Here is a 7,251-nt window from a genome sequence, read left to right on the forward strand (position 1 = left end):
GCTTCCTTGATATGCCATGATGATCATTGGCCTGCTCGTTTCTTGTTTGCAGCGTCAGAGCCACCGGAATGCTAGGATTGCTGTCGGTTCGCGCCGCCATCGTTGTCCTTCCCGAGGGTAGCCATCTTCCATTTGCCTCTACTTCCCTTGGGCCGTTGAGCAAGTCATGGTGAGCTCGCCCATCCCCTCCTGAACCATATATTGCGTAGCCAACCATCAGAGCACTGAGTCCACTGCCTCGCCGCCGTGTTCTGTGCTGCTAGTGCTGCTATCCACGCGTGCACGCTTCCTTGAGCCATCGTGGGGCTGGTCATGGGCACTAGCGGGTGTGCACAGGTCCAAGCTTGCCCTAGCACCGCCTCCCACCGTCGATGATCGTCCTAGCCTACCGAAACTGATCCCGCCAGCCAACTCCTCTGCTCAATTTATGACCAAGGACTCATGCTTCAAATAGAAGCTTTTCTAGGGGGCTAAGTGCATAGACCGTGACTCATATGAATAGTGCACTACAGGGGCTAAGTGCATAGACCAAGGACTTGTGTTTTCAGTTGAAACTTGTGAATTTCATAACTAATATTATTGCATGCTAAAATTATGAAATTTGTTATGTAGCTTTGTCATGACATGCTCTACCTAGGAAAAATATGAGTTGAGCATTTTTAGTAGTTTTGGTATGCTTCAAAATTCCCTCTTTTAATTAATAAATGCACCTTCCATGATTTTTATAGGCTAAAATAATTATCTTTTAATCATGAAACTTTTTGTGTATGCTTTACATGCTTATAACTGGCTTCATAAGAACTATGGTACTATTTTAACAATTCTAACTTTATAAATGCCTTTTCCATGGTTAATAAATATTAAAATGAATTAGGATAAATCATAAAATGGCTTTGGTGTATTCTGGAGTTGATTGTATACCTTGGAACACCAAACCTGTGTTGTTCCTTAGAAACTTAATTCCATCCATGATATGCTTATCATCAACTTGTTATAAAATAAATAAATGGTTTAATTTAATGCTTAATTTGTATATGCATGTATATAAACCTTGACTGCTCCTTGTGTGCAATAGTTGTGTAAGTGGTTATGCTTTGTAGATGCTTTTCATGTTAATCTTGCTAGTCCATGTTAAGTTAATCCTTTTATGTTAACAACTAATTAACTTGTGGTTAGTAATTAAAATGCTTTGTAAGATAATGACCCTAGTTCTTAGTGAAGGAAAGTTGTACTCAAGATAATTAACTTTGTTTAACTTCTGTTATACACTTGTGCACCTCTCATCATGCATCATGGCATGTAGTATATCATGTTAAGGAAAGCATCATTTATCATGTGTAGTGCACATGAGAGTGAGAAGACTCGTGTTGATCAAGTTTCGGAGAAGGTCCATCCACCTGTGATGTTGGTGAACCCTATGATCCTTTGTGGAACTAACCTTCTCTACAACATTGGCAAGCCTCCGAGCATTAACCCTTCTCTAGTATTTAGAAATCTTTATTACACTTTAAGTCTTGTGAGATGTGCATTAAGTAATTAGGGGTTGATCGAATACCATTGCTGCATGATTACCTTGATATTTAGGTATCCTTAGTTGTACCCTGTTAGTATGAATAGGTCGACACCTTTAATGCTTAGTAAGGCTTAGACATCAATAGAACTCTAATGATGGTTTCATCGTTCACGAGAAATAGGTTTACCTTGCTCATCTCAGCTCTGCTTATGGGTCATGATAATACCATGATGAGGTTAATGCTTAAATTGAGATTGGATAGGACATGGGAATTATCTTTGGTGGTTAAGCTGACAGGGTTGCTTGGTCATGCTTGTCCCATCTATGTCGATTAAGGACCGTTCATTGTAGGCCTATGTGTGGTTGAGACCTTGTAGTACTGGCCACATACTCTAGTAAGCCTAATACCTCGGCTATTCCATTATGAGAAAGGCCAACCATGCATAGGGAGTGGAGAGATGGTGAGAGTTGCTATACCCACCCTATGGAAACATCAGGGATGATGTACGGTGGTGGAGTTGTTATTTCTCGGGTGGCGCAGGACCCATTCTCATTTTGGAGGATCTGAGTGAAGGTTGATATATGTAGGTCTAGGACCTACATATCTCGTGTGGTAAGGAAACCCTAGCTGGGCCAAATCGATTCAAATCATCATGCTGCCCGGTTATGGAGACTCGACTCTCTAGCCATACATCATAGTTTATCAATGAAACATGATTACTTATGAATATGAGATAAGTTGAGATGAGATGCTTAAAGAAGTGATTGAGCTAGATCAAGTACAAATTGGATACTACTAATGACTTAATACCTAGCTAAAACATCAAAAGTAAGGATTCATGTAACACCCTAGTGTTAAGCTTTGCATTTGGCACTTGCATTTCATGAGCACAAGCATCATCCAAGCATTCATGAACATGAGCATATGAAATTTCATCTCATTCTTATACATTGTCACATGAAATGTTGATTTTATATATATGCTTATGCTTGCAATCATGAATGACCAATGTATGAGATGGTGGTGAGGTCATGAAAACACCTTAGGGACATCTAGAATGATAAATGGAACAATGTTTATATTCATGACATAGACCAAATTTGCTTCTAAGTGTTGGTTTCATTTGAAATGCCATTTTCATGATGCTAGTTTGACTAAAGTTGAACAGTAGCTTAGATTGTTTGCATGGCTGTGTGACCTAAACAAAAGTTGTAGTTCTTATCATGGGTAACAAACTTTATTTAAGGGTCCTAAGCTAATTCAGTGTCTAACATGGTCAAATAGAGCTCACAAGTATCAACAAAATGCTATTTTAAAACCTTAAATTTTGCAGTCTCTAACCGGTTTTTAGTTTCAATGTAGCCCACTTTGGAGCAATGTAGTTTGTAAACCGGTTCGAATTAGACCATGATCATTAAAGCAAAGTTGTAGTACTCACATAGCTCTACAACCTTCACTAATACAATTTTCACTGATTCACCACGGATTAGGAGTTACATGTACATGAACTTGCTCTATCAGTCATCTATTGCAGGCCAGAAACCAGTCAGAGCAGTGCGGCGTCATGGCCGACTAGCCACAGGCCATGGCTACCATGTGGCGTACATGCGCTAGGGCTAGGTAGCATTGTGGCTGAGCACAAGCTGAAGAGGACACTGCGTGTCCCTGCCCTCACTCACGCCCTCACTCTCTTTATCTCTCTCGCTCTCGTGCTCACCGAAGCGGAACCGCAGCGCCGCCATTGCCACCGCACCTCCACCGAGCTCACTCACTACCGCCACCGTGCCATTGTCTAATAGCTCATGTGCACAGCTCTGCCACCACCTCCTCCACCTTGCCAATAGACTAGCACCACCATTTGAGCATGGGTAAGGCTGCATTACGCGTGACCATCACCACCATGGCCACAGAGCGCCGCCGAGCTCCGAGCTCACCATGGCTAGCCTTGTCCATAGCTCCTCCTACCTCCTTCTCCTTGGTTTCGTTATTGCCTTAGGTCATAAATGCTCACGTCGTTGTTTATTGAACCACTACCACTGCCGTCATGTGGGAACATGTGACACCGCCATGCACATCTGCCATGGCTGCAAGCATGCGCTAACCATCACTGACTTCATCGGCCGCCCTTAGCCCGCTCTAGTACCCGTTACCGTGTCGCCTAGAGTTGTTGCACCTTCCTCGATGGTGGAGACTGACCTTTGGCTGCTGTCTTGTCAGAATGGTGACACCATCGTCATGCTCTGTGCGCCATCATGCACGTGGCCGAATCTCACCGCCGCTTCACCGTGGCTCAATCCGCACCATAGAGCTCTGCTAGGGTTCGTAGATGCCACAATAGTGCTTGCCTGGGCTTGCCATCACCAGAGATGATGAGCCCACCACAATGCAACACCACCGTCCACCATTAGGGCCGCCGTCATAGTCAACCGTCATTAGGTGCTCGACCATCTAGCTCGCTGGATGCGGAATGTGATGGGGAAAACATCAGTGCCGACTGCTCCGCTAGAGTCCTCACCGTCGGCGAGTTCACCACCAGTCAAGCCGGTGCTCTGCTTTGTCTCTCTATCGTGTAGGTCTAGTTGACCTATGGGTCCTAGTCATCAGTTGCAGCGTGGTGTATACAACGGGTGCACCTAGCAGTAGCGCCCGATTTGAAATTTGTTTTTTCTTTATTAATTTTTTTTCATAGATTTCATGATAAACTTCAAAAATTCATATCTAGAGCTAGCAGAGTCCAAATGGGGTGAACCAAATTTTGTTGGATTCATCATGAAGTGTACTATTTGATAAAAATATGAAATCTACTGTTTATGGTATTTTTCTAGGTGAATTAAATTGAGCAAGATAAGTGCTTTTAAAGTAGTTTGTATCTTGTAAAATGCATAACTTGAGCTAGAAAGTCATAAAAATGTGATTTCAATTTTTCTGGTCTTATGTTGACATGCTATAACTAAGAAAAATATTAAACCTACAATAAGCATATTTGTACTATGGTCTTTATATTTAATCTTAATTAATTGCTAGTTTCTAGTGAAATTAATTGGGGTAAAAATATATAACATATGAGCATACAAATTTTTGCACAGTATTATCATGCTAGGAGGAAAGTAATAAAAATATTAAATCTATTGCTAGACACTTTTCACTATGCTAAACTATTTTTGCTAAAATAAGCCTATGTAACTTGTCATTTTTGTAGAGGTAGCTACACTTATCCAAATGGCATGAAATTTGTACAGTGGACTATTAAGTTTATTTGTAGCCTACTGTAATTTTCTCAGAATTTATTAAGCACTAGAAATGTTTATCCTTTAAATCACCTTATTATCTAAGGAAATTAATAAATGAATATAAATAAATTATTTATGTTTAACTTTGATGTTTTCTGTAGTGCTTATGGCACATATGATCTATTGATGTTATTATTTAGCCTTAGAAGAATCTATTTATAGGCAACTAGTTAATTATTGCCTTATAATTCAACTAGATGGCTGCATGTATATAGCCTATTCGGTTGGCTAGTTCGTTTCGTTGCTGGTTTGTGAAGAAGTACTGCTGGCTGGTTTGTGTGAGAGAAAAATACTGTTCCGACTGAAAATTTACAATCGTTTACAACAAGCCATAGCCAAATGAATAGGTTGATAGTTTCTGTTGTGGTGATGATTTCTTGATGATAATGATCTTTTCTTTAAAGATGGTTAATAACAAAGTTATAGATAACTTACTTATCTACCTTGTGTTAAATTTTCATAGTCATAAGCCAAATGGTTTAATAATTATAGCTATTAGAAGTTTGCTGTCAGAAATGCTTGCTCTCTAGACAGATCTGAAAGATTGAATTGTTTGATCTAGATAACTACTAAAACACTTTTAGATGATTAAAACAAAAGTTGTAGAAAATTTCATAAGCTTTCCAAAATGTCCACAACCATATTATGTTGATGTGATTAACTCTAGTTATGATCAAAACAAGTGGCTGCTATCTTGTAGTCCAGAAAATGATTTACATAAGTGTTTGTTTAAGTTAATAGAGAAGAGAGATGCACCTACTCAATAAAAGTAAATGTAACTTGTTATCACCTTAATGCAATGCTGTTGAAAACACTTATGAGGATGCATTCATCACATCATACATATTATACATGTCAATATATATGCATTCGTGATATCTAATTTCATGCTCATGCATATAGGATCGTCCAAAGGGATAACCCTTTTGGAGTTCAATGAAGAAGAAGAGAAGGAACAGCATGAAACACCTTAGGCCATAGCTCTAGAAGAAGAGGAGCAAACTCTTGAGGACCTCCCTAAGTGCTCGAATCATAGGCCAACCTTTTTCCTCAAAGGCAAGCCCAAGAGCATTCTAAGTCTCCTATGTTTTACAAAACTTTACTTGAGTCCTTTATGTTTGATGCATTAGATTATCAGATTTCATTGGAAACACTTGATGCATAAAACTACCTTGTCTAGATAAATATACCTTTAACCCTATGTAGGTCCAGGATCAAATATAAGCTTAGCCAAGCTTAGACCGGTAGAAGTCAGGTGATTTCCTATCACCTATGAGATATAGGTGGATACCGAAGCATGGTTGGCTATATTTGCTATCATGGAAAAGAATAATTGGGTAATGTAACTAGAGGCCGGACGGAGTCTATGTGTAGGTTGACTCATATGATTCTGTCTATGCTAATTAAAGACTGTACTGTTGTTGGCACTTTTGTCGAGATTGAACGCATGCCTCTCACTTAGCTAGCCAGATAACTCATTCTGACCATGAAGCCAAGTAGCTCAACTCAGGCTAGGCCCCATTCTATAAAAGTGCGCACTCTGGATGGTAGTAAGGATGTGTGAGGAGCCAAACATGAGCCCAAGGGTAGGCCGAGCCTGAACATCCAGGCAGCTGGTTGTCCCTAATTGTGCGCTGCTGGGCAAACCCACGAAATGTGGACTTGAGTTGTACCAAAGGTGACCTAAGGTGACTGTTGATCTAGTCTACCTAGGTTTGTGTTAGAAATAAATACCTAGTTGGTTGAAAGCAATTGGAATCGCTGTCTCTGCCAAACAGTGAGAAACTTGGTTAGTCCCAACATCGTAGTAATTGTATTATGGAATGATGGTTATGATGAACTTCTTCTAACTCACCATGGACGAGGAGTAAGCCTTGGGCAGGCATCTCTTATTAATCCCTCTCTTATGCTTTTGTGGAAGTGTGATCATGGGTTGGTACTATATTTAAACAATGTTGCAGATGTTGTTTTCAAACTTTTAATTTGCTTCGGCTACTATTTTACTTGAACTTAGTTTGTAATAACCTAAATTCATATTCTGATGAATGAACTGTATTTGTGAACTTTATGTAACCTATGACATGTATGTTGAATCATGTACAATCTTGGTTGTGTGTTGATGGTTAATCGAGACCCTTCATGGTAATCAATGGACTACCGGGTTTATATGGGCTCAAGTATGACAGTGTGGCCTCTTGCGGGCTGCCATTGTACTTGTGCTCTTATAAATTGGCCAGTTCTACTACAGCTGGCAACAGAGCAAGATTCAACATTAGTTGCCACATGTGTATTTAAAACAAAGGTTTTTTTTCCAAAACCAGTTTTGACACCTATATATATATATAGGTGTTTAAACCTAAAGTTTGAATCTAAAGTGTGCCAGTGATCACTTCCTTTATGCCCAGTTAAGGACTTTGGGTGGCTAATTAAGTACTAACTTGGGGGTT

Source organism: Miscanthus floridulus, chromosome 17 (assembly GCF_019320115.1).
Source record: "Miscanthus floridulus cultivar M001 chromosome 17, ASM1932011v1, whole genome shotgun sequence".
Classification (NCBI taxonomy): Eukaryota; Viridiplantae; Streptophyta; class Magnoliopsida; order Poales; family Poaceae; genus Miscanthus; species Miscanthus floridulus.